Source organism: Martes martes, assembly GCF_963455335.1.
Source record: "Martes martes genome assembly, chromosome: 12".
Taxonomy (NCBI): Eukaryota; Metazoa; Chordata; class Mammalia; order Carnivora; family Mustelidae; genus Martes; species Martes martes.
In genome coordinates, this window is record NC_137900.1 from 21,279,654 (window position 1) to 21,303,963 (window position 24,310).

The following is a 24,310-nucleotide window of genomic DNA, read 5'->3' on the forward strand; positions in this document are numbered from 1 at the left end:
AATCTCAGCACACTTTTAAATACACATCCTACAATCACGAGTGTTTAGATTATGGAACTTGGTTGAAATTTCCAGTTTTGGTGGTGGAAGTTTTGGTCTTTCTTTCTATCTTCCTTGGCAGTTCAGTGGGAAGTTAAAAGAGGATGCACAAGGAACTGCTAGCCTGAGGCAATTTCAAGCTGAAAGTTGCTTTAATCCTTTTTAAAGAAGCCATTAATCTTCATTTATTATTTCTTCATTGTACTCTCTGGTCACTGTTAAAACGTGGAGGTGTTTAGTTTGGCTTCTAGCTTTCCAGGCTTTACTAATGCTCCTGTAAATTATCAAAGACATTCTCAATGTTCAGGCAGATCCATTTTTTTTTTCCTCCTAGGAAAATACAAAGTAGAAAAGTGTGTTCTGCTGCTCTCCTAACATGACTTGCTCAGCCATTCCACTTCTCAGTATCCTGGGGCAAGCTCAAATAGCTCTTCTCTCCCTGAGGTGGACAACTATCATTTCTAGCCCTTTCTTCGCTTTGCACTGTTTTCCCAGGCCCGAAATGAGTCTGCTAGAGTTGAATTATTCTCACGGCAACAGGAGAAGCTGCTGAAAGGCAGCTGCTGTCACTCTCTCGATCCTATAATCTCATAATTTCTTCATGGCCTCCTGCACGCCGGGGGTCACCGAACAGCCTTCCACACCTGCAGGTGTTATTCCTGCAACTCTTCCCCTGGGCCCTCAAAACCCGAGTTGGACCTTTTCTTGGCTTCCTGCTGCTAAAAGCCAAACAAAGGGAAGTGAGAGAACATCATTTATAAAAGCCTCTTTAGAGAGTGTCAGGATGGGAGTGAGTGTCTACAAGACATTTATCTCTGGAGGAAAACAATCTCTCAAAGCACATACCTTGGCCTCCAACATGGATAGGTTTATAGGTAAACATGGTTTAACTGTAACCTTTAGCCACCATAGCTCCAGGCAGACTTTCATTTCCCATTCTTCAGTCGTGAGCATTGATTCCGGCTCTGTGGCCAGTACTTTCTCAGGTGAGCGGGAAAGGTTGGGCCCACAGACATCTGAGTGCATTAACAGGGAGACTGAGAGCCCGAGAGTGCTCCATGTGCTGCTGGCCCTCAGCCATGTCACATTCCCGCTAGCCCTCTCCACCTCACTCCCCATAATGCCTTCTTGGGCTCCCACATTCTGCTATTACCACAGGGAATACAGAGGAGGACAGTTTAAAACCACGTGGCTCTGCATGACCTATCTTTCCCATTTAGTCAAAACAGTAGCAGTGATATCCATGACATTCCCATCCCTACAACCCAGGACCGAGAAAGCCATGCAGTTACCAGAAACATCTTTACAATAGAGTTAGAGGAATTTCAGATGTGTTCTTTGATTCCTACAGATGTGTTCTATTGCTCCCACTTATACACTGGAATGTCATCATCATATCCAATTTCACAAGAATGTCCAGTGTTCAGTAGATCTTGAGGGGTCACCCCATTCCCGTCATTTTGTTGGTGGTGCTACTCATGGAGCCATGGCCTGGGTGAATTTCTCCAGAACTCATGTGTGATTTTTTTTTCTCCCCACTATCAACACCTCAACTTTCATACATCCTCTCTCACTGATGAGAGGAGTAGAAAAGGCAAACCGTGGGACACCTGGGTGGCTCAGTTGGTTAAGCAGCTGCCTTCAGCTCAGGTCATGATCCCAGCGTCCTGGGATCGAGTCCCACATCGGGCTCCTTGCCCCGCAGGGAGCCTGCTTCTCCCTCTGCCACTCTGTCTGCCTATGCTCGCTTGCGCGCGCGCGCGATTTCTCTCTCTCTCTCTGACAAATAAATAAATAAAAAATCTTTAAAAAAAAAAAAAAAAAAGAAAAGGCAAACCGTTCCAGGTTATTTTTCATAATAAAGAATTTTTTTTTCAGATATTTAAAACTGTGATGGGTGTGATAATGACATAAACACATTTTAGTTTTAAAAATATCATCCCCATCCCTATAAAGGAAAAAAAGGGAATGAAAAATACAAAAGAATTGCACATATTCACTGCCACAAACACAAAAATTAGTCCTACCTCATACAAAAAAAGTCCAAAAATATGTCAGTGCATACATGGATTCAAACTCAACAGAAAAGAAAGGATGCAAAGAACAAATTCTAAAGCTCAAAACCAGAGTGCATTACAATGAATTTAGTTATGAGAATAAAATATTCCTTGGTATGGAACATCCTCCATCACCTGCAAAAATCCTTCCCACTTCAACTGTGCTTACACAGTACCAACTCAGTACAGTCCAACTTGTCATTCCCCCTACTGTCCTGCCAGGTGCAATTATATCACTCTTACCTGCGGGTTTTCACGCCTGTTTTAGATAGCATATACCAGTTTGCTATGTAAATATCCGTTCCCTCAAATAAGCTATGAAGTTTTCATAATGAGTAAGTGGCATATAGTAGATATTTCATAAATGTCCAATGAATTGCTTGATGTATTAAATCAAAGAACACAGCCTTTTTTTAAAAAGATTTTATTTATTTATTTGCGAGAGAGCAAGAGTGAGAGAGCACAAGCAGGGGGAACAGCAGAGGGAGAGGGAGAAGCAGGTTCCCCCTTGAGCAGGGAGCCCAATGTGGGGCTCAATTCCCGGACCTGGGAAGAAGGCAGATATTTAACCAACTAAGCCACCCAGGTGCCCCCAAAGAACACAGCCTTAACTAAAATAGAAAAAGTCTACTTGATCGCTCAACCCAAGCTAGAAGCCTAAGTAGTCAGAGACACAAAATTAAAAAGTATGTGGCTGCCTTCCATAGCCAATATTTGACATGTAAAATAGCATTAACGCATTTTGCTTGGGAGACAACCCAGTATGGATGGCAGGGCCCTGACTACACAATTTGTGGGTCTTGGTTCAAAATGAAAATGCAGGGTACCTTGTACAAAAAGTGGGAAGAAAGTGCTATTAAAGTTACTAAGTTAATAAAGCCTCTTCATTTCTTTTGGAGACTTTTTTGCTATTCATCATAATGTTTTTTATTTGTGATTTAATATAATTCTAAGAAAAATTAATTTTTAATAACTAGGATGAATTTTACCATTTATCTTTATATTATGCAATGCTAGTTTTAAATTCAAATAAAAGAGCACTTAATTCATAGGCAGAATCACCAAAATTACACATGCATGTTTTATAACTCATATATTCATATATATTTCATTTTTACCAAAAGAGCGTAAACAATGAACTGAACTAACTCAACTGTTAGTGAGACAATGTAGTTTTTGATATGTACAGATTCTACCAACACTCTCTACCTTCAGCTTTCTGATGAATAATGAAGGACTAAAAAGAAAAAAAAATAACTGAGTTTTGCTATCTTTCCTCTATCCTCCTATGTCGCCATTTTCAGCATAAGTGGTTGGTAGGAAGTAATACAAGTAAGAAAATATATAAGATTCCTTGGTTTTTCCTGTTTCTTTTTTTTTTTTTAAGATTTATTTATTTATTTATTTGACAGACAGAGATCACAGGTAGGCAGAGAGAGAGGAAGGGAAGCAGGCTCCCTACCGAGCAGAGAGCCTGATGCGGGGCTCTATCCCAGAACCCTGGGATCATGACCTGAGCCGAAGGCATAGGCTTTAACCCACTGAGCCACCCGGATGCCCCAGTTTTTCCTATTTCTTACAATCTCATTATCTTCTTGACACATTTTGTTTTATTTAAGTAAGCTCCATGCCCTGAGTGGACTCAATGTGGGAGTTGAACTCAAGACCCTGAGACCAAGACCTGAGTTATACCAAGAGTTGGATGCTTGACTGAGCCACCCAAGTTCAAATTCTAGTTCAAATGAAAAGCACAGCGTCTCAAGATTGTCCATGGAGGGGCCACTGAATTCTGCACTCATAGGGCACTGTGTACATTATAAATGAATGGGGCAGCAATGAATGGAAGATATATGTATAGCACATATCACACATGTCCCACTGTCCCACTGGGTTTCAATTACCAAATGCCGGTTCAAAGATAAAATTATCAATAATTTCAAGACAGTAACAGCAGAGTATCAAATGAAGCATGGACCCTTCTGAACCACACACCCATGGACCTGACCGACTGGTTCATGCGCTACACAGTATGAGCCCATAGCCTGGAGGAAAAGTCCACTGAGGTTTCCACTACCAACTGACAGTTGCCATGCCAACTTTTCACATGTCTATTAAAACAGACTTTCAGCTTATCTCCTCATTTTCACTTTCAGGTGGAAATGTCATCATCCACTCCACACTGGACTCCTGGAAGGTTGTCACAAAACCAAGGGGTGTTTTGGGCTATGCTAAGCATATTCCTAGTTCCAAAGTTCTCTATGCCTTTAACAGCCTGGCTTACTATGCAGAACATTCCCCAGGAGAGTGCTGTGAGATGAAAGCATGTCCCACGAAGCCCTTGCTGGGCTTCTGCCTGCCTGAGCCTGTTGAATTCTCATCATGAGCGAGAGATTGCAAGCCCTAAGATGTTAAGCACAATTTTGGTAGAAATCCGAAGGTGGAAACCTTCTCCATCACCGACAACAGGGCTTGCTCAGCCGATAATGGAACTACCGCTGCTGCCTGAGAAAGATTACTGTTAGCATTTTGGAAAAGGCAGTAGAGTGACCTTTCTTTCTGAGAGCCAAAGACCCAAAGTGTCTGACAGGTTCGCTGATGGATTTTTTTCTTCTTTTTTCTTTCCACACCTGGGATTCAAGAGGCATTAAAGCACTTTCAAGCCAAAGGAGCTATCCTCATCTCCATGGAGCTTTTCACATTGCGTTCTACCACTTAGCAATTAATTAGATTACGACTGATTATTATTTACTTTTCCTGTCACTTCATTCTACCAACAGAAGCTTATGCCATCCTCCCAAAGAGCATTTCTGTTTATTAATAGGATCCTCTTAACTTTTGGTGAATGTTAAATTTCAATGAAACATGATGAATAGGATGTAATACCAGCAATAATGTCAGTGTAAAGTAAGAAAGGTAAAATAACTAAGAGATTATTTTTCCCTACCTGCAAAAATGACCCCAGTATGGGTGGCTGATTTTTTGCCAGTTTTATTAAGGCATAATTTGTATACAGTAAAATTTGCCAATTTATACTATACAATTAGATGGGTTTTGACAACTGTGTATTCACCACCACAGCATGATATAGAACATTTCTTCACTCTACCCACTATGTCACTTTGTAGTAAATACATCTGATTTCTGCCACTAGAGTTCTGCCCTTTTAAGAAGGTCATATAAATATTTGGATTTGTACAGCATGTACTTCTTTATGACTGGCCTCTTTCACTTGACAAGATGCTTTTGAGCTTCATCCGTGTTATACATCTTAGCTTTATTAGTGAGTAGCATCAGTTATATAGTTATACCCCAATTCATTTATCCATTTACCTGTTGATGGAAATTTAATGTATTCCTAATTTGAAACGGTTATGAAAAAAGTGGCTATGAACATTTCTGTACTAGTTTTTTTTTAAAGATTTACTTATTTAAGAGAGAAAGCACGCGCAGGTGAGAGAGAGAGAGTGCGTGAGCATGCATGCACACAAATTAAGAAAGGAGGCAGAGGAAGAGGGAGGAGCAGACTCCCCGCTGAGCGGGGAGGCCGATGCAGGGCTACATCTCAGGACCTTGCAGATCACAACCTGACCCAAAAGCAGACACTTAGCCAACTGAACCACCCAGGTGCCCCTGTACTCATTTTTGAACGGATGTATAATTTTATTTCCTTTAGGCAAAACTCTAGGAGTAGAACTGCTGGGTCATATGGTAAGTGCATGTTTAAGCTTATAAGAAGCTGCCATACTATTTTCCAGTGGAGCTATTATATTTCTCGTTCCCATCAGCTATGTAGGAGGTTGTTAACATTTCCCCACCAACACTCCTCATTGTCAGTTTTTTGGATTAAAACCATTCTGGTGGTTGGGGCGCCTGGGTGGCTCAGTGGGTTAATCCTCTGCCTTCAGATCAGGTCATGATCTCAGGGTCCTGGGATTGAGCCCAAAGTCGGGCTCTCTGCTCAGCAGGGAGCCTGCTTTCCCCCCACCCCTCTGCCTGCCTCTCCGCCTGCTTGTGATCTCTGTCTATCAAATAAATAAATAAATAAATCTTTTTAAAAAAACACATTATGGTGGGTATGCAGAGGCATCTCCTTGAGGTATTTATTTGCATTTTCTTAATAATTCATGACGTTAAGCATCCTTTTATAAGTGTATTGGTCTTCTGTGAAATGTCTGCAGAAATTTTTGCCTCACTGTTTTTTCAGCAAACTATCCTTTTACTGTGAAGTTGTAAGAGTTTACACACACACACACACACACACACACACAATCTGGATATATCATATAGTTTGCAAATACTTTTATCTCAGCCAGTGCCTTGACATAATGTTCCTATAAGAATCTTTTTAAGAGCAAAAGTTTCTAACTGTGATGAAGTTTAATTTGTCCATTTTTCTTTTTAGTTCCTAATTTTTATGTTCAATTTTAAAAAAAGCTTTGCCGGGGTGCCTGGGTGGCTCAGTGGGTTAAAGCCTCTGCCTCCGGCTTGGATTATGATCCCAGGGTCCTGGGATCAAGCCCCGCATCGGGCTCTCTGCTTAGCGGGGAGCCTGCTCCCCCCTCTCTCTCTCTGCCTGCCTCTCTGCCTACTTGTGATCTCTGTCTGTCAAATAAATAAATAAAATCTTTAAAAAAAAAAAAAAGCTTCGCCAACACAAGGTCACAAGTACTTTCTCTTTAAAAAAAAAAAAGGTTTTTAACTCTGGAAAACAGCATGGAGTTTCCTCAAAAAGTTGAAAATAGAGCTACCCTATGACCCAGCAATTGCACTACTGGGTATTGACCCTAAAGATACAAATGTAGTGATCCGAAGGGGCTCATGCACCTGAATGTTTATAGCAGCAATGTCCACAATAGCCAAACTATGGAAAGAACCTAGATGTCCATCAACAGATGAATGGGTAAAGAAGATGTGGTGTATATATACAATGGAATACTATGCAGCCATCAAAAGAAATGAAGTCTTGCCATTTGTGACGATGTGGATGGAACTAGAGGGTATTATGCTTAGCGAAATAAGTCAATTGGAGAAAGACAACTATCATATGATCTCCCTGATATAAGGAAGTGGAGATGCAACATGGGGAGTTTGGGGGCTAGGAAAAGAATAAATGAAACAAGATGGGATCAGGAGGGAGACAAACCATAAGAGACTCTTAATGTCACAAAACAAACTGAGGGCTGCCAAGGGAGGGGGGTCGGGAGAAGATGGAGGGGTTATGGACATTGGGGAGGGTATGTGCTATAGTGAGTGCTGTGAAGTGTGTAAACCTGGCGACTCACAGACCTGTACCTCTGGGGCTAATAATACATTATATGTTAATTAAAAAAAAAAAAACTAAAGAAAAATTTTGGAAATATTATGCTCCCTTCATCCGCCCATACACTAAAAAAATTTTTGGAAAAAAAAAAGGTTTTTATTTACTCATATTTACTATTTCAAGTGCCCATCATTTTTCTGTATGGATTCAAATAGAATATTGTTTTCTTTCTATCTGAAAACTTTTGTCAATGTCTTCCATTCATATCTGCTGGCAATGGATCCTCTCAGCTATTGTTAGTCTGCAAAAGTCTTTTATTTTACTTCAATTTTCAAAACTCTTTTTGCTGGGTACAGAGTTCTAGATTTATGTTTTTGGTTTTTTGTTTTTCCTTTCAGGATTTTAAAGATGCTGCTCCATTGTCTTCTGACATGTATGATTACTGAAAGGAAATCTGATGTCAATCTTATCATGGCTGATCTGTATACATAATGTGCCTTTTCTCTCTGGCTGCTTTCAAAATTTTTCTTTATCATTGCTTTCCATAAATTTGAGTGTGATGTGCCTTGGCATGTTTTGTCTGTTTGGGTCTCAGTGAGATTACTGGATGGTGAGTATAGAGATTTCAACAAATTTGGATATATTTTGGCCATTATTTCTTCAAACCGTTTTTCTGTTCCTTCTTCTCTCTCCACTCTTTCTGATAATCCAGTCAAACATAATGTAGGACGCTGTACATTGTACCACAACTTCCTTATGCTCTGACTCTTCTCTCGATCTTTTATCTCTCTGTGCTTCACTTTGGCTGTCTCTTGGTAATTTCAAATTTACTACCCTTTTCTCGTATAGTGTCTAATCTGCTGCTAATCCCATTCAATGTATATTTTGTTTTGGATGTTCAATTTTTTAATCTCTAGAAGTTTCACTTGTATTTTTTATATCCTTTCACATTTCTCTTCTTATTAGCATAAGGTTTTTCTCATGCTTTCAAGATATGGATTATATTTGTCTTAAATATTTTTAAGTTCTTATCTATTAAATCTATTATCTGTCAATTCTGGGCCCCCTTTTATCCCTCTTGAGTATTCATTGTATTTTCCAGCTTCTTCTAATGCCTGATAACTTGTTACTGAATGGTTGGCACTGTGTTTGAGCTTGACTGGATGTACTGGGAATAGGCTAAATACAACAACTAGACTTTGTTGTAGTTGTTGTATTCATTTAAGTATTTTTGGTATTTATTCTTGGATTCAACTAGTTACTTAAAATCATATTAATCAGTTTTAAAGTTCCTTTTAAGCTTTTTAAAGGTGACTCCAAAGCTGCTTTTAGTCTATAGCTAATTTGGCCCCACCACTGAGGAAATACCCTGAGGTCTCTACATGATGAACTGTGTTTCTCTATTCTGACTGCTTAGAATGAAAACTTATTTCCAGTCTGTGTGAGCTCTGGCTTTCTTTCCCCAACTTCTTTCTAGTTTTGCCCCTAACCATGGGCAGTTTCCTTCCATGCATGGAAAGATCAATACTTAGCCAAATACTCTGGGGAATCCCTTGACAGAGCCTCTCAGCATCTCTTTTCTGGCCCCCAAATGATAAGCACCTTGTCTTCCACAAACTCCAAACTCTGACTCTTTAATTCAGCAAAGCTGCTCAGTTCTGTTGAGTTTCTGCTCTCTAGCATTATGGACTGAACACTCCCATTAGATAGTAAACTAGGGCAGTCATAGGGCTCACTCCATTTGTTTTATTTTCCTCTGGTATCATTGATCTATGTTGCTTGTTTTCCAAAGTGTGGAAATTGCTTTTCATATGGTTTTCCTGTTTCTAGTTATTTAAGGTAGAATGGTAAATACTATCCCTGGTATTCTTTTATGCCAGAAGCATTAATCTTGATGTATCTGGTTTTAATGTAGGGAAAACTGTAACAGCAACTGTCAACCACACCTAATGGAAAAACTACATGTTTTCACTGAGGTATTTTGAACAGAATCTCAAGAGTATTAACCCCAGTTCATACTTTTGCTACAAATATACAGAACTGATATATCTCTAGATTATCTAATGCTAGAGTTGCTGAGACACTGAATGGAAGAAGGACTGAAATTTTCTCTCATTGCTCCTTTGCTTCCTTTCTCTAAGATTATGATGCCAAACTAGTTGCAACAATTTAGTTAAAATCAACATATTATTCAAAGTGTCACCTCTAATTTTTATTGACTATTTCCTTTAAAAAGAAAAAGTATTCATTAAGTATCACTCATGTGTAAAGGAGTATGTTAGCTCCCAGAAGAACACAAGGGGATAAATTATACACAATATCAACTACAAGGAACTTACGGCATATTATCACTTGAAGATAAAGCAGAATAAAACAAGCCCTATGACAGAACTAGAGGATATCAGTATGAGAATACAGAGACTCTGACTTAGAGACTGAATAGCTAACTTTTACTCAGTATTTTTTTTTTTTTTTTTGGTTAGGCATCTGAAATACTTCATATGTATTATCACATTGAATGCTCAAATATATTCTATGAGATGGATGCTATTAATATCTCCCTTTTACTCACAACAAAACTATAACCCAGAGAGGGTACTTGCTCAAAAATCATGAATGTATGGCAAATGTGGAATTTGAACTCAGAGAAAATCAAGTTCTCAAACATTAATTATAGTAGGAAAGGATCCACAAACACTGCCACTGAGCTGAGCTTAGAAAGATGAGTTTGATTTAGGCAGGTGGAAAGTAAGAGAAAATATTTCAGACTTAGGAAACAGCATTAGTAAAAAAAAAAAAAAAAAGCTCATATAGTACATGTGTGTGATTATATGACTGAAGTTTAAGGAAGAAGAATAATGTGGCATAATGCTGGAAAACTATCATGATGACCGTCAAATACCACACAAAAGAGAATTTATTTTCTTGGTAGTTCATAATTATGCATTTATCTAGGTATTAGTTTCTGTGGGGCCAATGTTTAATCCACCCTGGTGTGTTGTTGCTAGTGATAAGAGTAGCCCTGACCACAATTAGACTACTTGCAGTATATCCAAAAATTTTGGTTTTCCATAGTAGTGCTAGATAAGTAGTAGTCACACTGAGATGATTTTTAGTCTGAATATGACACAAGACTTCCCATAGCCTTTCTTGCCTCAGTGTGGACTGTTCCCCAGGGCATTTAGGATCCAAACATATAAAGCATACTGCTTTATTCTCATAATAAATCCACCATCTTTCCCTGTGCTGTTTAATAGCTTTTAACCCACAAAAATAAGGGTGCTGTGTATTTGTGCACAGCACTCTGTGGCATGCTAGGCATGCAGTTGCTGTATTTTGTCCATTATAACACATAGGTCTTTCTAAGCATTTAGTCATCAAGGTTTATAGTTACCCTGTAATCAGTCTGTGAGCAGTTGTGTATCACACGATCTGATGATGATCTGGTAGAGAACAGTTTCTAGACATTTCTTTCCAAATGATGTCCTTTGTAACTGGAAAATGAGAGTCAAAAGATACTAGCACATTACTAGAATTTCTTTTAGCCATCCAAAATTGCGTTGCCTGATTTCAAGCTTTACTACAAAGCTGTGATCACCAAGACGGCATGGTACTGGCACACAAACAGACACAAAGACCAGTGGAATAGAGTAGAGAACCCAGATATGGACCCTCAACTCTAAGGTCAAATAATCTTTGACGAAGCAGGAAAAAATATACAGTGGAAAAAAGACAGTCTCTTCAATAAATGACTCTGGGAAAATTGGACAGCTATGTGTAGAAGAATGGCTCTGGGAAAATTGGACAGCTATGTGTAGAAGAATGAAACTCGACCATTCTCTTACACCATACACAATGATAAACTCGAAATGGATAAAAGACCTCAATGTGAGGCAGGAATCCATTAGAATCCTAGAGAAGAACATAGGCAGTAACCTCTTCAACATCAGCCACAGCAACTTCTTTCAAGGTATGTCTCCAAAAGCAAAGGAAACAAAAGTGAAAATGAACTTTTGGGACTTCATCAAGATCAAAAGCTTCTGCGGAGCAAAGGAAACAGTCAACAAACAAAGAGGCAACCCACGGAATGGGAAAAGATATTCGCAAATGACAATACAGACAAAGGGCTGATATCCAGGATCCATAAAGAACTCCTCAAACTCAACACACAGAAAACAGATAATCATGTCAAAAATGGGCAGAAGACAAGAACAGACACTTCTCCAATGAAGACATACAAATGGCTAACAGACACATGAAAAAATATTCATCATCACTAGCCATCAGGGAGATTCAAATCAAAACCACATTGAGATACCACCTTACACCAGTTAGAATGGCCAAAATTAACAAGACAGTAAACAACAAGTGTTGGAGAGGATGTAGAGAAAGAGGAACCCTCTTACACTGTTGGTGGGAACACAAGTTGGTGCAGCCACTTTGGAAAACAAGTGTGGAGATTCCTTAAGAAATTAAAAATAGAGCTTCCCCATGACCCTGCAATTGCACTACTGGGTATTTACCTCAAAGATACAGATCTAGTGAAAAGACGGGCCATATGTACCCCAATGTTCATAGCAGCAATGGCCACGGTCGCCAAACTGTGGAAAGAACCAAGATGCCCTTCAACGGATGAATGGATAAGGAAGATGTGGTCCATATATACTATGGAGTATTATTCCTCCATCAGAAAGGATGAATACCCAACTTTTGTAGCAACATGGACAGGACTGGAAGAGATTATGCTGAGTGAAGTAAGTCAAGCAAGCAGAGAGAGTCAATTATCATATGGTTTTGCTTATTTGTGGAGCATAAGGAATAACACAGAGGACATGGGGAGATGGAGAGAAGGGAGTTGGGGGAAATTGGAGGGGGAGACGAACCATGAGAGATTGCAGACTCTGAAAAACAATCTGAGGGTTTTGGAGGGCTGGGGGATGGGAGGTTGGGTGAGCCTGGTGGTGGGTATTAAGGAGGGTACGTATTGCATGGAGCACTGGGTATGGGGCATAAACAATGAATTCTGGAACACTGAAAAGAAATTTAAAAAATAAAAATTAAAAATTAGTCTATTTCAATAACATACTGTATGGCTAAATTATTTCCCAGAGCAATGTCACTCAGGCTTGTGGGCTTCCATTATATCTCAAGTTCCAAAAGCAAGGGTAGTCTTGGCAATAATTCAGCATTCTGAATATCTGGTTATGCTAAGAGACCATATCATTCTCTTTCCTTCCTTATTAGACTATATTTCTGACATGAACCAAGACACTATGGGCATTTCAGGTTTCAGGGTTATTTTATATCATTTGGACATGGAGTCAGAATCAATCATTGCCAGCAACTGTCTCTCAAACAACAAGTATCTTATAACAATGTCTGTAAACTTTCTGATCCAAATCCCAGCAGTCCCTGCTGGGAGTCACTAATGGGTTTTGTCAAAGGCTCTAGTCTGTATTAAATGGGACTTGCAGATACTTTAAAACTACTTCTGAGTCTGGATCATAAGAACCCAAAGCCATTGATTAACCCACTGTTTCTTGCAACTCAGACATAGCCTGATGTTGTTTGGGCCTCCACTGAAATACGGTCTTTATTCAGGCAGTTTTATGCCTGGGAGCTAGCAATATTTCCAAATGTGGAATATGCATATAACCATCTGTGATTATCCAGTAGTAAGCAGTGGATCACCTACCTGAACTTGTTCATCTATTCTGCAGCATTCAAAACCAAGGAGACTGCTCATAGCTTAAGTCTCTCCCACAACTCATTTTATTAATGGTTCTTCAGAAAACTGTCATACTGATCCACAAAGTGAGACAACACCTTCATACTATATCCCCTGGTTTCAAGAGTTTTTTGGTTTTTCCCTATCACCCAACTCCTAGACTACTTATCTGATTGGTGACCAAAGGCATAGAGATGTTATCTGTTGTGGCAGCATATTTTCCCCCCCTTGGTAGTGGCACTGAGGCCAATGGCCATAGTCTAGACCAGCCAAAATCTGACCATAGCACAGTGCTATAATCTGCCCTAATATTCTCTCTTAATTTCATCTTGGTTATGAAAATAATGATAATAATAATAATAATAATGAAGATGAAAAATAATCAAGGGATTGAATGTTTATCTTGTTTCTCATTATTTTATATTTCCCTAAGTATACAGTGAACCAATTCCTTAATAGTTGAGTTGATCACTTCTAAATTTCCGTGGCAACTTTTGCCTCCAGTAGCTGATGGCAGTGTAGCTGCTACTTCATAGTATGGGTGACTTGGTGGCTATCCAACCATCAAAAGTTTGTCATTCTTCCTTTTCCCAGGCAATACTTTCTCCATTTTTCAGTGAGTCAGGGATAGCAAATCCCACTTCAGATCCCAACTGTATGGCAAGTCCTCCACACCACCTCTGCCTCAATGATTTGCTGAGTCACTGAGCACAGACTCAGAAATTCTGTCATATTCATGGTTTTCAGTGAGTAATTACAGTGACAGTATACTGTTTGACAATGGTGTCAACACAGACACACTTAGACTCCCAGTAACAACATATGACAACACATGTACAGTGTTGCCAATCAGGGAAACTCACCTGAACCTTGGTGTCTGAGGCTTTTATTGGTGGTCATTCATGTAGGCAAGCAGTGTCTTCATAACTGATCACAACTACTCAAACTCTAGCCTCCCAGAATGAAAACAGGCATTCACCATAAATCATACTGTTAACATAAACTATTAGATCAAACTGGTATTATGTGGCACAAGGCCTCAGTCATACTAAAACATTCTTATAGGGCAGATTATTCCAAGGTCTTAAAGCTTATCTGCCAGAAACCAGCCAAAGGCCAGTCTTTAAGACTGGCCTTTCTTGGGAATATGTCAGCTTTGAGTAGCCTAGGCCTGCTGAATTAACCCTTTCCTACACACATCTTAGTCAAACTGCTGAAAATTGAAGGTAAAGAAGAGACTTCCAAAAGCAATCAGAGAAAAATGACACATGCTATATAGGTGACAAGGATATAGATTACCTGTCTTCTCATCAGATACAATAGAAATCAGACCACAATGGAACTGCATCTTTAAAATGCTGAAAGACAGTAAAAACTGTCAACCAAAAACCCTGTATCTGTTTAAATGATCTTTCAGAAAGGATGGGGAATAAAGGCATTCTTGGGGAAATGATAAATCTGATAAAATTTTCCACCATCCCAAAAAAAAAAAAAGAACTTCAGGCTGAAGGAAAATTATACCAGATGGACATTTGAATATACAGAAAGGAAGGAAGGGCATTATAAATAGTAAATATGAGGGTAGCTATAAAAGACAGGTTTCTTTTCAGTAAATAACCAATAATGAAACAGCCAGTCAAACAGTCCTAAAGAGTCAGTAACAGCAGCATTATTTCTCCCAGAGGACGTTTACAAAGAATTAAAAGCAGAATTTCCAAGGAGATGATACACAGAAAAAGTTGATCCTGTGCTACTTTAATTACACAAATGACCACCTGGCTCACACATGACACATGCATGCATACATACGGTAATACACTCGGAAAAATTCACTGACTCTCAAACCATGATAAGGAAATTTATTCTCAAGTTGCAAATACCAATTATTATCTGGCTCATTTAAAAAAAAATTCCCCTCTCAAAAAACTATGTCAAATATATCTTTGCATCATATATCCCAGAAAATATGGCAAACGGCAAATATTTTACAATTAGAGAGGGAAAAGTTACTGAGTTTTTAAAGAAGTTGACCATTTTTAACACTAAGAAACCTACTGATCATTTCTGTTTTCACGGCAAAGGAAAAATGTATCAGGTAATTCCAGCCATTAGAGAAATGCTAATGGTTGGTAGGTTACAAATCTGTTAACAGCTCTTTCACCATGACACGAGGGTACACACCGAAGTTTATTTTTGAAAGATCACTAACTGCTTACCACTAGGCCCAGAAATAAACATTTGCATATATGGTCAAATGATTTTTGACAAGTATGTCAAAACCATTCAGTGGGAGAAAAGACAGTCTTTTTAACAAATGGTGCTGGAAAAACTGGATATTCACATGCAAAAGAAAGAAGTTAGCCCTTACCAAAAATTAACTCCAAATAGATCAAAGACCTAAACATATGAGCTACAACTGTAAAACTCTTAGAAGAAAAATAAGGCAAAAACGTATTTGCCTTATTGGATTTAGCAATGGATTGGATTTAGCCATGATTTCCTGGATACAATAGTGAAAGCACAGGCAACAAAAGAAAAAAAAATAAACAAGCTGGATTTCATGAAAATTTCAAAATTGTGTGCATTCAAAGGGCACTATCAACAGTGTTAAATAAAAAGTAACCCACAGAATGAGAAAAAAAAGTTGACGTCACATATCTGATAAGGGGTTAATAACCAGAATGTATAGAGAACTCCTAAAAATTGCCAAGGAAAAAACAAATAATCCAATTCAAAAACGGGCAAAGGACTCTTAGGGGAATAAAATCGAAACCACAATGAGATTCCACATCACAACTATTAGCATGGCTACTCAAAAATCAATCAATAAATAAGTTTTGGCAAGGATGTAGAGAAACTGGAACCCTTGGGCATTGTTGGTGGATAAGCTATCACAAAAAGAAGAATAACACATGATTCCACTTATATGAGGTACCCAAAGTAGTAAGATTATAAAGACAAAAAGAAAATGGCTGGGGAGAGAGAAGAATGGGGAGTTAGTGTTTATGGGCACAGCGTTTAGTTTTGCCTGATGAGAAAAGTTCTGTAGATGAATGGTGGCGGTGATTCCAAAACGATAAAAATGTACTTAGCACCACTGCACTTGAAAATGACCACAATGGTAAGTTTTATGTTATGTGTACGTAACACCCAAAAGAATGGAACGCAATGTAAAGCTTACTATCCAAAAACATCTGTAACCCAAATTCAGCCACAAAGTTGCAAATTTATCATCTTATTTAAGTAATTCTTTACTTATAATTAGGCTCCAGATGCTCTCTTTCCCCCTCTTAGTTCTCGCAAACTTTTTATCTCTCACCTCTCTACCCTTTGAACTTTTATCATCTTATTTAAGTAATTCTTTACTTGTAATTAGGTTCCAGATGCTCTCTTTCCCCACTCTTAGTTCTTGCAAGATTTTTATCTCTCACCTATCCACCCTTTGCACAAAGTTCCTCTGGTCGTGTGACAGGAAGCGGTTTCTTCACGTAATAAAAAGTGTCCTCCAGAATTCAGATGTCCTCTGTGTAATAAGACAGATTCAACACTGGCTTTTAAGGGAGGTGGGGCTTTCTGCGTAGGGCCCAGAGCATCCCTTGAAAGCCTGGCAACACCAGAAATGTCTGTCTCAGTCCATCTGACATAAATCATGCACAAGGTAAACTGCAAGGTAAACTGAAATATTTACTTCCTCACAGGCAAAGTGTGTAGGAAGCCAAAGAAAATCAAGTCACATCTCAGCCTTGCTATTCAGAGTTTTTGGGCTCCATGTCTATTTCTTGTTGAGCAAAAATGTTAATGCAGAGACATATATGCACAGTATAGGTAAGATCTGAGCAAAGCAAAAGTTTCAAGATCAATTGCTATTCTTCCTGATGAATTTAGAAGTTTCCTCTCTTTGGGATCTGGCTTGAAAGCCGACCGGGCGTTGAAATTTGTTATGCATTTCTCAACATGCTTTTCATTCTGGAACTCCGCAGGTAAACACAGAGAAGTTATTTAATAGAGTAGATTAATGGAAACTAGGAAAAGTTGGGGAGAAAAAAGAAAAAAATGCAAACAAGTTTAGAAAACTTTATAGTACGTTGAATTTACACCCATTTCTGACCACAGGGGAAATTATTATAGGGCAGTATGTCCTTTGCTGCTTTGAAAGTACATCATACTAAATTGAATGGCAATTCACAGACTAAGAAACACAGTAGCCAATAAACTTGAAAAATGGTGCAACTTTATCTGCAATAAGAAATATACAAAAAAAGTATCACATTTCATCTTTCAAATTTATTTAATGATAATCATCAATTCTGGCAAGAACACAGAAAAACAGATACTATCACATACTACCAGGGAAGAGGGCAATTTATATTCCTGATTGCAGGGCAAATTGCAGTAGATAAGAAGACCCTTAGAAATGCTCTATTTGTTGACCCAGAAGATCTTCTTCTAGAAATTTAACCCATGAGATTAATCTACAACATGCCCAAATATTGATGTAAATAAAAGGGGGAAAATGACAGCATATAGGGAATCTGAGTAACAGAGTATAGATAAGCTTCTATATGATGGGAAGATATATAAAAAAATCAAATGTGTCAGTATCTTTCAGTTGTGCTTAGTTAATTTATTTGGAATAGGGGCATTCTTTGGGGAAAAAAAGTGTACCTAAACTAAAATTAAATGACGACATAACATAACTAATTCTTATAAAGGTGGTTATTAGGCAAAAATAAAAAACAAACAAGCCCGCCAAAATATCCATCAGCTGCATAGGTTGTTATAAAGTTATGATTTGAAAAAAGGTTTCATTACTTAAAAAAAGGTTTACTCTAGCATTGTTATGAGCTGAATTGTGTCCCCCAAATTAATATGTTGAAGCCCTAACTCCTAGTACCTCAAAATGTGGCTTAAAGATGGACTTTAAAGAGGTAATAAATTAAAAGACTGTTAAGGAGAGCCCTAACCCAAACCGACTGGCGTCCTTTTAAGGGATTAGGACACAGAGAGAGAGATGCTAAGGATGCGTATGTTCAGAGGAAAGACCATGTGAAGACACAGCAAGAAGGTGGCCATTTGCAAGCCAAGGAGAGAGGCCTCAGGAGAAACGAACTCTGCTGACACCTCAGTCTTGGACTTCAAGCTTCCAGAACTGTGAGAAAATAAACTGCGGTGCCACCAGTCTGTGGTGTTTTATTATGGCAGCCCTGGCCAGTTAATACAAGGATGAATCAGACCTCTCCATAGTTCAGGGGAAGTTTGAATCATTGAAAATATGTAAGCGTAACTTTTTTAAAGTTGAAAAATACTTTATAATTATGGTTGTCAATTTATCTACAGTGAAGGACCATTTTTTTAAACATTCCAAATCCACTGCAGGCCGATACTTCGTAAAATACAAAATCACATGCTTTGATGTTACAGCAATGGCAAACTACTATAAAAGTTGCTCAACATTCTCAAAATCTGTACTACTGTTTTCAGACAAATAGAACACAGACCTCCTGTTCCATGGGCCACACTTCTGAGTAAAACTGGCTTAAAGGTCATCTTGTCCCACCCTTTCGATTTATAGCTAAGAAAACTGAGGTCCTGAGAAGTTCAACAACCTCCACAGCATCAGGAAGCTTGTTAGATTTCCCTTCAGGAATCATGTTTCATTCGATCTTAAATAAGTCACCAAAATCCTCAATCCATTTCCTTCTAGCCATGCTAATATCAGCCTGCTCTCTCCCAGTTTTTCCTCAGAAAGGTATGTGTCCACTCCTGACATCACTAATGCTTAGGAAAACGGAGTCATTTAATTATCTTGTTCAGAAATTCTACCCCTTCTCTCAATAAATTACTTTTGCCACCTGTGAGAGATCTTGCCTACTGTACAGACACCTTGTTTTCATGTTCTTGAAACACGTCTTATTATCAATCCTCTTGTGCAATCTTCTCTTCATTTTCCACCTTTGATTTGCCTGAGCTTTTGTACACTCTCTAAATTTATTCTGTAATCTCTTCCAGCCTCTTCTATCCCGAATGTTTTATATCTTGCATATGCCTCTTGCTCACCCTTGATTACTCTCAGTTCTGCTCCTTCATTTACATGGTCTCTATAAAGCCTGTATTGTGTTTATCATTCAGTGGTTTGCATGGCCCCGGGCATATATTAATTTTTGTCCTAATGCTTGCCATTTCCCTCTGCATCTTTTACTTCCATCAACCTATGTTATTTGTTCTCAATCCTCACGACCTGTATTATTCAAAATATTTATTTAAAGTTTTAAAAACATTTCTGAGGACTGTTTATTTATAACCCTAAAATTATCTCCATTTCTTTTTTTTTTAATTATCACCATTTCTTGCTTGTGAGTAATGATGGTATCTATCACCTTTTTTCCAGTAGTTTTGTAGCTGACTAATTTATGATGCTGGGCTAGACATTTAAAATCCATGGGCCTTTTTCCTTATCTGTTATGTCAAATGGTTGAACTAAATATTTTACAGGTCCCATCTGGCATTAACATTCTAAATTCTAAATGTTTACTGTGTCATTCATCTATCTCTGAAAGAGATAGTTTAATCAATCATAACTTTTAAAATATTCTATTGTTTCTCCAGCCATTTGATCTTACCCATCTTTCAAGGTCAGTATCAGATCTCGTAGATCCATTAAGTCATCCCTCATTATTACAGCTAACACTTATCTCTCCATATTATAATTCCTCAGAAAGTCATGTCTTGTATTGATTATTTGGCTTTTAAATAGCAATTGAACAACATATTTAAGTTTACTATCTCCTCAGTGAATACTCTTTGATGGCAGTCACTATGAAGTGTGTGTGTGTGTGTGTATCCATCTAAATCTATAATATGTAATATATAGTAATAGCATACAGTTTTAGTATATATTACAGTATATAGTATTAATAGTATATATAAGATAAATATGTAATATTTAAGTATATATTATATAAATATACATATAAAATATATATTATATATATTAGGTTAAAACACATAAAATTGCCCATTTTTCTAAGTAAAAAGTGATTGAATACCAACAACTTGATGTTTTCAATCTAATATATAAGTTTAGTTAATTAAAACTCTATTGAGCACATACAACTTGATAGTGTTGACTAATGTTATATACGGCATTTCATTTAATAGTGAAAACAGTCTGTGAGCTAAAGATTGTTGGTTTTTTTTTTTTTACAAACAAGGTAACTGAGGTGTGTAAATAATTTTCCAAAATCATATAGTTGAAAATAAAACCAGAAGTTACAATGAGGTCCCCCTGACTCTAGAGTTTTTTCTCAAATTTCCTAGCACGTAGCACAGAACAGGCAAATATTGATTTCCAACTTTGAGAACTGCAATTGTAAAAACAAACAAGCAAACAAACAAAGCCATACAAACAGAAAAAGAAACCTTTGAATGTCATTTAGTGCTGTACTATAGAGAGTAAACATTTACAAGTTATACTGGTGATTTGGTTCTGATTGACTTTCTAAAAATATGACGAAGAGTTTAACTAAGCCAATAACCACTTTTCTATTGCTAAAGATCTTGAGAGAAATATAATTCAGTACCTCCACTTCCAAATGGTTACATAATCATTACATTATTCTATAGTACAGTATGTAGCCAGTTAGAAAATAAGCTAGTAGGTCCATAAGCACCCACATAGAAGGATATAGATGATCTATTGATGGGTGAGGAAGGAATGGTTGTTGAAGAAAAAAATTATAATATTCCATTTAGAGATTTAGAAAATCTATAAATGTGCTTTTGTGGTAACATGAGAATAGATACATTTAATTATATAATTTAATGTACAAAAATATTTGGAATGATATATAAAGTGTTCAGCAAATGGTGCTTGTCTCTGTAAAATTAAAGTAGAAATAGAAAGTAAATGGCAAAGAAGTTTTCTACTTTTACTTTTTATTCTTCTAGATTGTTTGCATCTTTTTTTTTTTAACAACTCTGTTCTTTTGTATAATAGGGAAAAAAAGAGCAACATTCAATCGATTATCCATTTTAATGATAAATTACCTTCCCTATTAGGAACGTACTATATGGATCATGTAAGTTCCTTGCATTGTAAAAAGTGCATGTTCTAACACTGACCATAACATAGAAGACTACACTTGGCCACGTTTCTTTATCTCATGTGTCATATTTCTTATTCCTATCGTGATCAATGTCATTCCCCAGTGAACCACCAATAGTAACTCTGCAATGTTCCACATGACTTGCAAAGGGCAGCCTGAAACAGAGCAATGAGAAATTCTACCTAGCCCTCACCTGGGAGCACAATTATCTTTACTACATAGGGAGCATTGATCAATAGATCAATGGGTTTTAAGGATAATTCCTCATAACTGCATTCTCTTGTATTTTTTAATATTTTTTCTTTTTAAAATTCATATGATATTTATATTTATGGTATCAACCATTTTGTGGCCTTAACAAAGCATACAATAGGTTGTTCTAAACAGATAAGTAGGATCAATAACAATTCCCATGAAAACTGTCTCGCACACTAAAAATGTTCAGTATGTTACCATCACAAATGAAATTTCACCAATTAGGGATGCTTATCTGCTGATAAGGGACTTCCTATAAAGTGAATGTGACTTTGAGAACCTGTAAACCTTCGGACATGTGTGTGCAATAACCTCATTCAGATAAATACTCTCAAAAGACCGAGCTGGAGGGGGCTTGTTAGAAACAGGTGGGAAGTACAGGTCCATGTGACTGAGGGTGTGCCTCTCTGGAACCGTAGGCTCTACAAAGGACTGAGCAGGGCAGAATAAGCACAAAAGGATGTACTTGCAGATAGTCTAGTCATGAGAGGATCCAGCATTGTCCTCTTTTAAGGCAAAGAGGCCAGGCTTTGTACCCTTTATCAGCCAGTCATCAGCATTAAGTGAAGAGGATGTAAATTACAGAATCCTCTGGACTGTGGAGCAGAGTTCCCCAAGAAGTTTAGCTGGTGTTAACCACTAGGCTGGGCACTGGAAGCAGCAGGGGTATGGCCATACTGACTAAAAATGGGATCTGGACCCTCCACCTAGAACATCTGCCACAGCCTTGATGAAGAAAAGGGAGGAACAAAATTGGGGAAATTATGGATTCGTGCACTAAAGAAAGCAACAGGCAGAGACTAGACCAGGTTTTTTTCTCCTCATTAAGAGGTCATTGAAGGGTAAGGCAAAAGACATCAGGAAGAGGGAAAAAAGAGTTAAAGCAGAGTTTAGAGTTCTAAATAGAGATTGTTACTCATTTCTTAGTTAATTAAAAAATGTAAATACAGAATTTCATTCTGCCACTGGATTTGTTTGTTTTTCCTTTTAGAACTTAAAGCACTAAAGATTATAACACACTTTCTGCCATCTCTTTTGCAAGGATCACCTTGAAAAACAACCTACAGGAGCATCTATGTGGTTCGGATTCACTAGACACCCCATGTTCCTTATCTCCAGGACTACCAGAGAGAAGGGAACAGGCCCACGATTTACGGTCTTCATGCTTGTGGATGTGCAAAGACCCTCCTTGATTAATGTGACATCATAAAGCACCACCTGGAAACAACACCTCAGCCCACCAAAACCTGAAAAATACGTTTTCCAGAAATATACTCACTCCTTTCAGACCCTGTACTTTTCAGAATGATGTCAACTTATAACAGCTTCTTGACATTAATTACCATGCCATCCCGTAAGTTGAGCTCTCTGTGAAGCAGCCTGAAGCTGTCAGGGAGGGTCACATATTTAATATCCACTTACCTCGACACCAAAGTAATTCAAAAAATGCTCACTTTCAGCTCCTCATTCCTTTTTCAAACATTAGAAGGCAAGTGACCCACCATCCAATCCGCAAATCTTGATTAATTCCTTCCACTTAGCATGCCCCAATTTCTGCCAAGGTATGTGGCCTGCAGATTGACAGCCTCATTAAGGACTTATTCAAGTGCTTGATTATATGGCTTTGGAAGTTCCTTGAGACCTCAGGGTCTGAGGAGTACAGTCTCCCTCCCCCTGCCCATTGCAGCACAATCGCCTGTATCATATCCACAGGCAAAGAGATTTCAGATTGAAGGACAGTCAGTCCCTGCACTGAAGTTCTAGAAGCAGCAATTTCTGCTCTTAAGCTTCCTCTTCAGTGGCACCTGGGTGTGTGCCCAGTGTTACCTCTCTACCAGGGCTGGGTAGAGGAGAACTCCAAGGATAGGCCCATGAAGGGCTTGTGCTCAGAATCTTATCTAGAACCATCTTCCAAGCCTGTACATAATTATCAAAGCCAAAGATCAAAGACAGAGTTTAAATGTAACTCAACTGGTTGCAAATTTCCAAGTAGGGTAAATGAGGAAAGAGGCCTATGAGAGAAGCACTGTATTCCTATTTAGAAAACAGATCTTGTAGCCCACCAAAAGCTTCCTCTTTAGTAGGTGCGAGAAATAACAGCAATAATTTAACGCTGCTAAAATAAAGTTGCAGGGAGCCTGGGTGGCTCAGTGGGTTAAAGCTTCTGCCTTCGGCTTAGGTCATGATCTCAGGGTCCTGGGATCGAGTCCCACATCGGGCTCTCTGCTCGGCAGGGAGCCTGCTTCCTCCTCTTTCTCTCTGCCTGCCTCTCTGCCTATTTGTGATCTCTCTCTGTCAAATAAATAAATAAAAATCTAGAAAATATATATATTTAATAAAAAATAAATAAAATAAAGTTGCAGTCTCCCTCCTAAGTAGTTTGGGTCTCCCTGTGCTTCTTTTTTTTTTTTTTTAAGATTTTATTTTATTATTTATTTGACAGAGAGAGAGAGAGATTGCAAGTAGGCAGAGAGGCAGGCAGAGAGAGAGAGGGGGAAGCAGGCTCCCCGCTGAGCAGAGAGCCCGATGCAGGGCTCGATCCCAGGACCCTGGGATCATGACCTGAACCGAAGGCAGAGGCTTTAACCCACTGAGCCATCCAGGGGCCCCCTCCCTGTGCTTCTTTTGGGTCAGTTATTGGAAATTGGTAGCATTTTTCCAGTGAAACTATGTCAACATGTTAGTTAAGGTCTTAAAACAACTTGCCTTCATCAATTTAACCATATCATTGTAAATGCTATCAAGATTTGAAGGTATAAGCTTCAATCCCAGCATTTACAGATTTAAACAAACAAACAAAAGTTGAGATATAAAGCAGTAATTTTCCCAAACTCATACAGTTAAAAAAAAAAGACTAAGTCGCATT